Raw genomic sequence first — 7,631 nt, 5'->3', positions numbered from 1 at the left:
AGTACAAGCCTAGTTTATTCAGCCTCTCCTCATAGCTCAACCCCCTCAACTCCGGTATCAGCCTAGTAAACCTCCTCTGCACTCCCTCCAAGGCCAAAATATCTTTGCGCAGGTGCGGCACCCAAAACTGCACACAGTACTCCAGCTGCGGCCTCACCAATGCCCTATACAGCTGCAGCAAGACCTCCCTACTTTTATATTCAATCCCCTTCGCTATGAAGGCCAGCATCCCATTTGCCTTCCTGACCACCTGCTGCACCTGCAAGCTGGGTTTTTGCGACTCGTGCACAAGGACCCCGAGGTCCCTCTGCACCGTCGCCTGCTGCAGTTTTTCGCCACGTAAGTAATAGTCCTTCCTACCATTCTTCCCACCAAAGTGGACCACCTCACACTTGCCAACATTAAATTCCATTTGCCATTTCCTGGCCCATTCGCCCAGCCTATCTAGATCCTTCTGCAGACTCTCCACACCCTCCGCACAATTTGCCGTTCCCCCAATCTTGGTGTCATCCGCAAATTTCGACACCATACACTCGGTTCCCTCCTCCAGATCATCTATATAAATGGTAAAAAGCTGAGGCCCCAGCACCGACCCCTGGGGCACTCCACTAGTCACCAACCGCCAATCCGAATAGCACCCATTGACCCCCACTCTCTGCCTCCTATTTGACAACCAATCCTCTATCCACGCTAACACCCTACCCCCAACTCCATGTCCCCTGACCTTCTGCAATAACCTCTTATGAGGTACTTTGTCAAACGCCTTCTGAAAATCCAGAAAGACCACATCCACCGGCTCTCCTCTATCGACCGCCCTAGACACATCCTCATAGAACTCCAGTAAATTTGTCAGACACGACTTCCCTTTAATGAAACCGTACTGCGTCTGTTCTATCAAGCAATTCCCTTCAAGATGCCACGCAATTTCCTCCTTAATGACGGATTCTAACATTTTACCTACCACAGACGTTAAACTAACCGGCCTATAATTCCCTGCCTTTTGCCTGGCACCTTTCTTAAACAACGGCGTAACATTAGCCGTTTTCCAATCCTCCGGCACTTCCCCGGAATCCAGCGACGTCTGGAAAATAACCACCAAGGCATCCACTATAACCTCCGCCATTTCTTTCAGAACTCTTGGATGCATTCCATCCGGTCCTGGGGACTTGTCCACAATCAGCCCCTCCAGTCTGTCGAGCACCGCCTCTCTAGTAACAGTAATGTCATTGAGACCCTCCAGTCCTACCACCTTTCCATCGCTAACACCCGGCAAATTATTCACGTCCTCCTCCGTGAAGATAGAAACAAAAAAGTTATTCAATACCTTAGCCATATCCCCATCCCCTACTACTAGGTCCCCTTTCTCATCCTCTAAAGGACCAACGTTCACCCTAGCCAGCCTCTTCCTTTTTATATATTTATAAAAACTCTTGCTATCCTTTTTTATATTAAGCGCTAGCCCAGCTTCATAGTTTCTCCTACCCTCCTTTATCAGCTTCTTTGTCAATCTTTGTTGACATTTAAACCTCTCCCAATCCTCTTCTCGCCCACCACTCTTAGCTACTCTAAATTCCTCCGCTTTTAATTTAACACTTTCCTTCACCTCCTTCGTTATCCACGGCTTATTACCTCTCCTCCTACAGTCCTTTTTGACCATTGGAATAAATTTCTGCTGAGCACCAAGAAAGATCTCCTTAAAGATCCTCCACTGCTCCTCAGCAGACCCTCCCTCCAATGCACTCCCCCAGTCCACATTCGCCAATTCTTCTCTCATCCTACCGTACTCCCCTCTATTCAAACAAAGGACGCGTGTCCGGGAACCCACTTTCTCCTCCTCCATCTGCACCAGAAACTCCACCATACAATGATCACTCTCTCCAAGAGGATCCTTCACCGCAAGGTCCCTAATTCTACCTGCCTCATTACATAGCACCAGATCCAAGATAGCTCGCTCCCTCGTCGGCTCCAACACACACTGTTCAAGGAAATTATCCCGGCAGCATTCCAAGAGCTCCTCCTCGAGCCCACCGCGTCCAACATGGGTCGACCAATCAATATGCAGATTGAAATCCCCCATAACTACGGCCGTCCCATTCCTGAACGCCGCACTTATTTGCGCGTTAACAGCCCGCCCCACCTCCAGATCATTATTCGGGGGCCTATAGACGACATCCACCAGCGTCTTCCTCCCTTTGCTGTTCCTAATCTCCACCCACAACGATTCCACGTTCTGCTCCTTGGCTCCAATATCATCCCTTGCTACCACTTTGATGCTATCCTTAATCAGCAGAGCTACGCCCCCCCCCCTCTTTCCTCCTGCCTATCCTTCCTAAACACTTGATACCCCTGGACATTCAGCTCCCAGTCCCTGTCACCTTGCAGCCACATCTCTGTAATGGCCACCAGATCATATCCATTTGTGTTGATCTGCGCCACCAGATCATCCACTTTATTCCGAATCCTTCGTGCATTCAGATACAGTGCTTTCATCCCAGCCTTCACCTGGACCCTATTTGCCGTAACGCCACCAACCATACTCACGCCCCCTACTCCCTCTATTATTGGGACATCCTCGGCCTCTTCCCCTACCTGTACCCTCTCCTTAACTTTAGACCTCGTAAGGTCACCTACCCTCGCACCCTCCCCCCCCCTAATTAGTTTAAAGCCCTGTCTACAGTCCTCTTTACTCGATTCGCCAGCACTCTGGTCCCAGCACGGTTCAGACCAACCCCATCCCGCCCGAACAGGTCCCACCTACCCCAATACTGGTGCCAATGCCCCATAAATTCAAACCCAATCCTCCCACACCAATCTCTGAGCCACCCATTCACTTCCTTAATCCTGTCAACCCTACGCCCGTCTGCACACTGTTCAGGCAGTAGCCCAGAGATGACCACCTTGTCGGTTCTACTTTTTAATTCCATTCCCAGCTTCTCATACTCCCTCTCCAGATCCTCAGTCCGCACTTTGCCTACGTCGTTGGCACCCACATGTACCACAACGACCGGATTCTCACCCTCCCACTCCAGGTTCCTCTGCAGCCCAGCTGCGACATCCCGGACCCGAGCACCAGGCAGACAACACACCCTTCTGTGCACTTTGTCATTGTGACAAAGGACAGTGTCAATACCCTTCACCCCACTGTCCCCAATTACTACTGCGTTCCTTTTCCCCTTCTTTTTGCCTATGTCCTGCTGCATCACTGTACCGTGTGCAGTTTGCTCACCAACCTCACCTGCCTCGTCCTCTTCCAGACTGGCAGCAAGAACCTCAAACCTGTTTTGCAGATTAAGAGGCTGAGGCCTCTGCTCCTCACCCCCCTTCCTCCTCCCAGCAGCCGCCTCTTGTTCCTGACCCTTAGAGTTAGCCAGTCTAGGGGGGCTGGATGTCACTTGCACCCCATTGACAATGGCACCCTATCTCCCCCTGATGAGCCTCAGTGTCTGTAGCTCTCTGCAGGTATGGCATCTGCCCCTGGAGCTTAGCCACTGGATAGCTGGCTGACAGCTTTCGTGACTTCAGCTACTACCAGTGGGTCATCCATGGCGCTGTTGACATCGACCTGGGGAATCCTGTCTATTGCCTCATCATTAATAGATGACGGTTGGTTGAGGACGGCTTCAAAGTGTTCAGCCCATCTCTGCAGGATCTGAGAGGGTGCAAACTCTACACAGTCACTCAAGGCTGGAATCGAACCTGGATCCCAGGTTGTGAGGCAGCAGTGCTAGCCAGTGTGCCAACATGCTGCCCTTTTACCCTGTGTATAGTATTTGGAATACTACATCCTGTCACTTTTGAAACTGAAATAGGTTATTAATTTCTTTCACCTTTTGTGTATTGCTTTATATTGAATTTTTAAACCTGTCATACGTAGTAAATCATTTCTAATCCAATGGTGCTTGAGTGGCCATTTTTTTGTTTTCAATGCAATTTTTCCTTCAGGTCAGTAAGATTAAGAATAGTGGAATATTGATCCTAAAAGCCTGCTGCAAATTCAGCAAATAAACTAGATTTAGGAGAATCATGTCACCTTACTGGAAAAATGGGAGTCTGGGAGTTATGGAAAGGAAAAGCAAATGTTGAAAATCCAGGGACATAACAGTAACATGAATTTATATAGTGCTTTAAAGGTCATAAATGTCCCAAGCTACTTCACAGAGCAGAAATTAATGTCTATCAGCACTAGAGTTTGGAAGATTAAATATATGCATTTTAAAGAGGTTTTAAAGCTTTCAGAGAAGTTGCTTGGCATAATGCTTCAGGAAAGTTCCAAGGAGTAGGATTAACGTGGTCTAGGTACTGTCATCAGTGATGAAGTGGATGCACATGAACCTGGAATCAGAAGACAGAATATTAGTTACTGGGACGGAGTTGACGGAGATAAAACTTTGGAGAAATTTGGTTCAAATACTTCGGGAAATGAAAAGCCAAAGGGATTAGTGGGGCAAGATGTAGGCAGTGAAATTTTGGGTGAATTGCAGTTTGTGTATGATAAGGAGAACTGGTGACTGACAAGGAGAACGTTGGAGAAGTAAAAAAAGGTGAACCCCATAGTGTAAATGGAGTGAGTCGGGGGTAGAAAAAAGTGTTCTGATTTAGATTTGGAGAAAAGTGGTCTGGATGAATAGGGCAAGTTGTTTGCGATTTGACCTGGGACTGAACATGGAACAGTGATTTTATATTGCATTAAGCCTGATTAGACAGCTGAATAGAAAGACAAAGTCAGGGACAAGATCCAGTAATAGGTTGGAAAATAGGAGATAGAGAAAGCCAATAAAATAAATATTTCCTGGTTGCTGTGATGTGACAAGTTATGTTCCCCTGGGATCCATACCGAGGCCTCATCTTTTCACCCTTATTATTGATCACATGGATAAGTTACAGATAACATTAGGTTAGGAGAGTAAACTGTGCAGATGGGAACAAAAGACATAGACAAGTGAGTTAGCAGAACTGTGGCAGATGGAGTGAAATATGGAGAAGTGTGAGGTTGTTTGCTTTGGATCTGAGAAAGAGGATTGGATTTTTTTGAATATGAGGAAGGAGGAGCTGTGAAGAAACGAAGAGATTGAAGTGTCCAAGTCTACAAATCACTGTACATTAGTGCACAGATACAAAAAAAATCAAAACAACTAATCAAATGCCAGCTTTATCTCAATGGTCTCAATGAATTCAATGTTAGGTAGTGATGCTTTGATTGTACAGAATTTACCCAGAGCACTATGGCCAGTTTTGGACAATAAACCTCAGGAATGATATATTGGTCTAAGAGAGGGTACAATGAAGTTTTAGCAAGATTCAGAACAAGAGGGCATAAATTGGAGCCAGGTCTTTTAAAATGAAATCAGGAAATTTTTGGCCACAGAGATGGCTGTGAAAAAATGGAACCCTTCCCCAAATGGCATCAATCAAAGATTTTCCACACTAAAATCAATTGATATGAAGAGATATGGAACAAAAGGAGATGTGAGACTGAAGTATATATCAGCCATAACCTTACAGATGATTCTGGAGCTTTTGGCAGCATACAGTTGGGACATCTTCTTAAAGTCATACAGTACATTGGTAAGGCCACACTTGGAATACTGTGTGCAATTCTGGTCACCTGTTATAGAAAAGATATTATTAAACTGGAAAGAGTGCAGAAAAGATTTACTAGGATGCTACCAGGACTTGATGGATTGATTTATAGGAGAGGCTGAATAGACTGGGACTTTTTTCTCTGGAGCGTAGGAGGCTGAGGGGTGACCTTAGGTCTATAAAATAATGAGGGGCATAGACAAGGTAGATAGTCAACACCTTTTCCCAAAGGTAGGGGAGTCTAAAACTAGAGGGCACAGGTTTAAGGTGAGAGAGGAGAGATACAGAAGTGTTCAGTGGGGCAATTTTTTCACACAGAGAGTGGTGAGTGTCTGGAATAAGCTGCCAGAGGTAGTATTGGAGGCGGGTACAATTTTATCTTTTAAAAAGCATTCAGATAATTACATGGGTACAACGGGGAAAGGGGGATATGGCCAAATGCGGGCAATTGGGATTAGCTTAGGGTTTAAAAAAAAAGGGCTGCATGGACAAGTTGGGCCATGCTGTAAACCTCTATGAGTCTATGACATTCCATACATACCTAACAGCGTGACTTGACCAAGGACAACAATAACAAGGCATGTCTGGACTTGTCAGTAAATACAATAAGAAGTCTCACAACACCAGGTTAAAGTCCAACAGGTTTATTTGGCAGCAAAAGCCACTAGCTTTCAGAGCGCTTACTGCTCCTTCTTCAGGCGAGTGAGACATCTTGTCTGTATACACATGGAAGCTGACTACAGACACTTGGATAACATTGGAAAGAGACAACATATAAACAGGAAAAAAGAGGGAACTTTAGAGTGCAGTGGAATGCCATTTGGGACTGGGAAGAAAGGTTATTGCTAGACTGGACTGGACAAATAGAACTTTAATGGTGAAAGGAGAATAGTCTCACAGAAATGTCCATGATGCAGGGGGAATGAAGTAGCTGACTGAACTGATCAGTATGGAGATCAAGGAGGGATGATATGGTTCAAATCACTCAGAATGTTATTTGACTTTGACCAGAGCATTCAGTGTAAGGTGGTAATAAGATCTATACAGGCATATGAGTTGGATGAACATAGATTTGCATGACAATAACATCTTTATGACCTGACAGAGGAAAGGCAGGTTGGATATACTAAATGAATCAATGCTGCCAGAAATTTTAAACTCTGTTTTTTCAAAGTGATGGCCCACCATAAATCAGCCAAATGGCCTCCTTCCATGTTAGAATCATAGAACCCTACAGTGCAGAAACAGGCCCTTCGGCCCATTGAGTCTGCACCGACCACAATCCCACCTAGGCCCTATCCACATATCCCAACACATTTACCCAATAATCCCTCTAACATCCGCATCCCAGGGCACTAAGGGGCAATTTTAGCATGGCCAATCAACCTAACTGGCACATCTTTGGACTGTGGGAGGAAATCAGAGCACCTGGAGGAAACCCACGCAGACATGAGGAGAATGTGCAATCTCCACACAGACAGTGACCCGAGCTGGGAATTGAACCCAGGTCCTTGGAGCTGTAAAGCAGCAATGCTAACCACTGTGCTACTGTACCGCCCCAAAATATTGACAGGAGATTGTGATGGGCATTTGGTTTGTTGCAGCTTGCGTGAATTGATGTTTGAAGAAAGTGCGAGACAAAATGCGGTGCCAATTAGCAGATAGCACAGAAAGCCAGCAAGTGGATCTTGCCGAAACCTGGGATTGAATCAGGGACCTTTAGATATTCAGTCTAACATTCTCCCGGCTGAGCTATATCGGCTGTTATTGTATTATTCTATAATTCTATGAGTTGGAGTTGATAGTTGGAGGGATTAAGCATGGGATTTTTAAGATGTAGTGATGGATAATAGCTGAAACACAATGAGGTTGGAAGGCCCGTGCCCAATTATGTTAGCAATTATTGGAGCATTGCATCATACTTGAATGGCTAGTGAGTTTAAGTGGAATCAAATGTATAGGAGCTGGGTCTCATAGTAAATATCAGTTCGCTGATGAAAGGAATGCAATGGAATAATGGGGAAAGAAAATAGCAGTGGCATCAAGAATAA

General features: G+C 45.7%; 1 non-coding gene across 1 annotated transcript; it reads right to left on the bottom strand.

Annotated features, from left to right (window-relative positions):
* Positions 1-7,269: 7,269 nt before the first annotated feature.
* Positions 7,270-7,342, bottom strand: trnaf-gaa (transfer RNA phenylalanine (anticodon GAA)). The gene has a single exon. It is a non-coding gene; the product is annotated as a tRNA-Phe (tRNA).
* Positions 7,343-7,631: the final 289 nt, after the last annotated feature.

This window comes from Carcharhinus amblyrhynchos, chromosome 7, assembly GCF_965287045.1.
Source record: "Carcharhinus amblyrhynchos chromosome 7, sCarAmb.v2.hapA, whole genome shotgun sequence".
NCBI classification, from domain to species: domain Eukaryota; kingdom Metazoa; phylum Chordata; class Chondrichthyes; order Carcharhiniformes; family Carcharhinidae; genus Carcharhinus; species Carcharhinus amblyrhynchos.
This window is presented reverse-complemented; position numbering and strand designations above follow the sequence as displayed.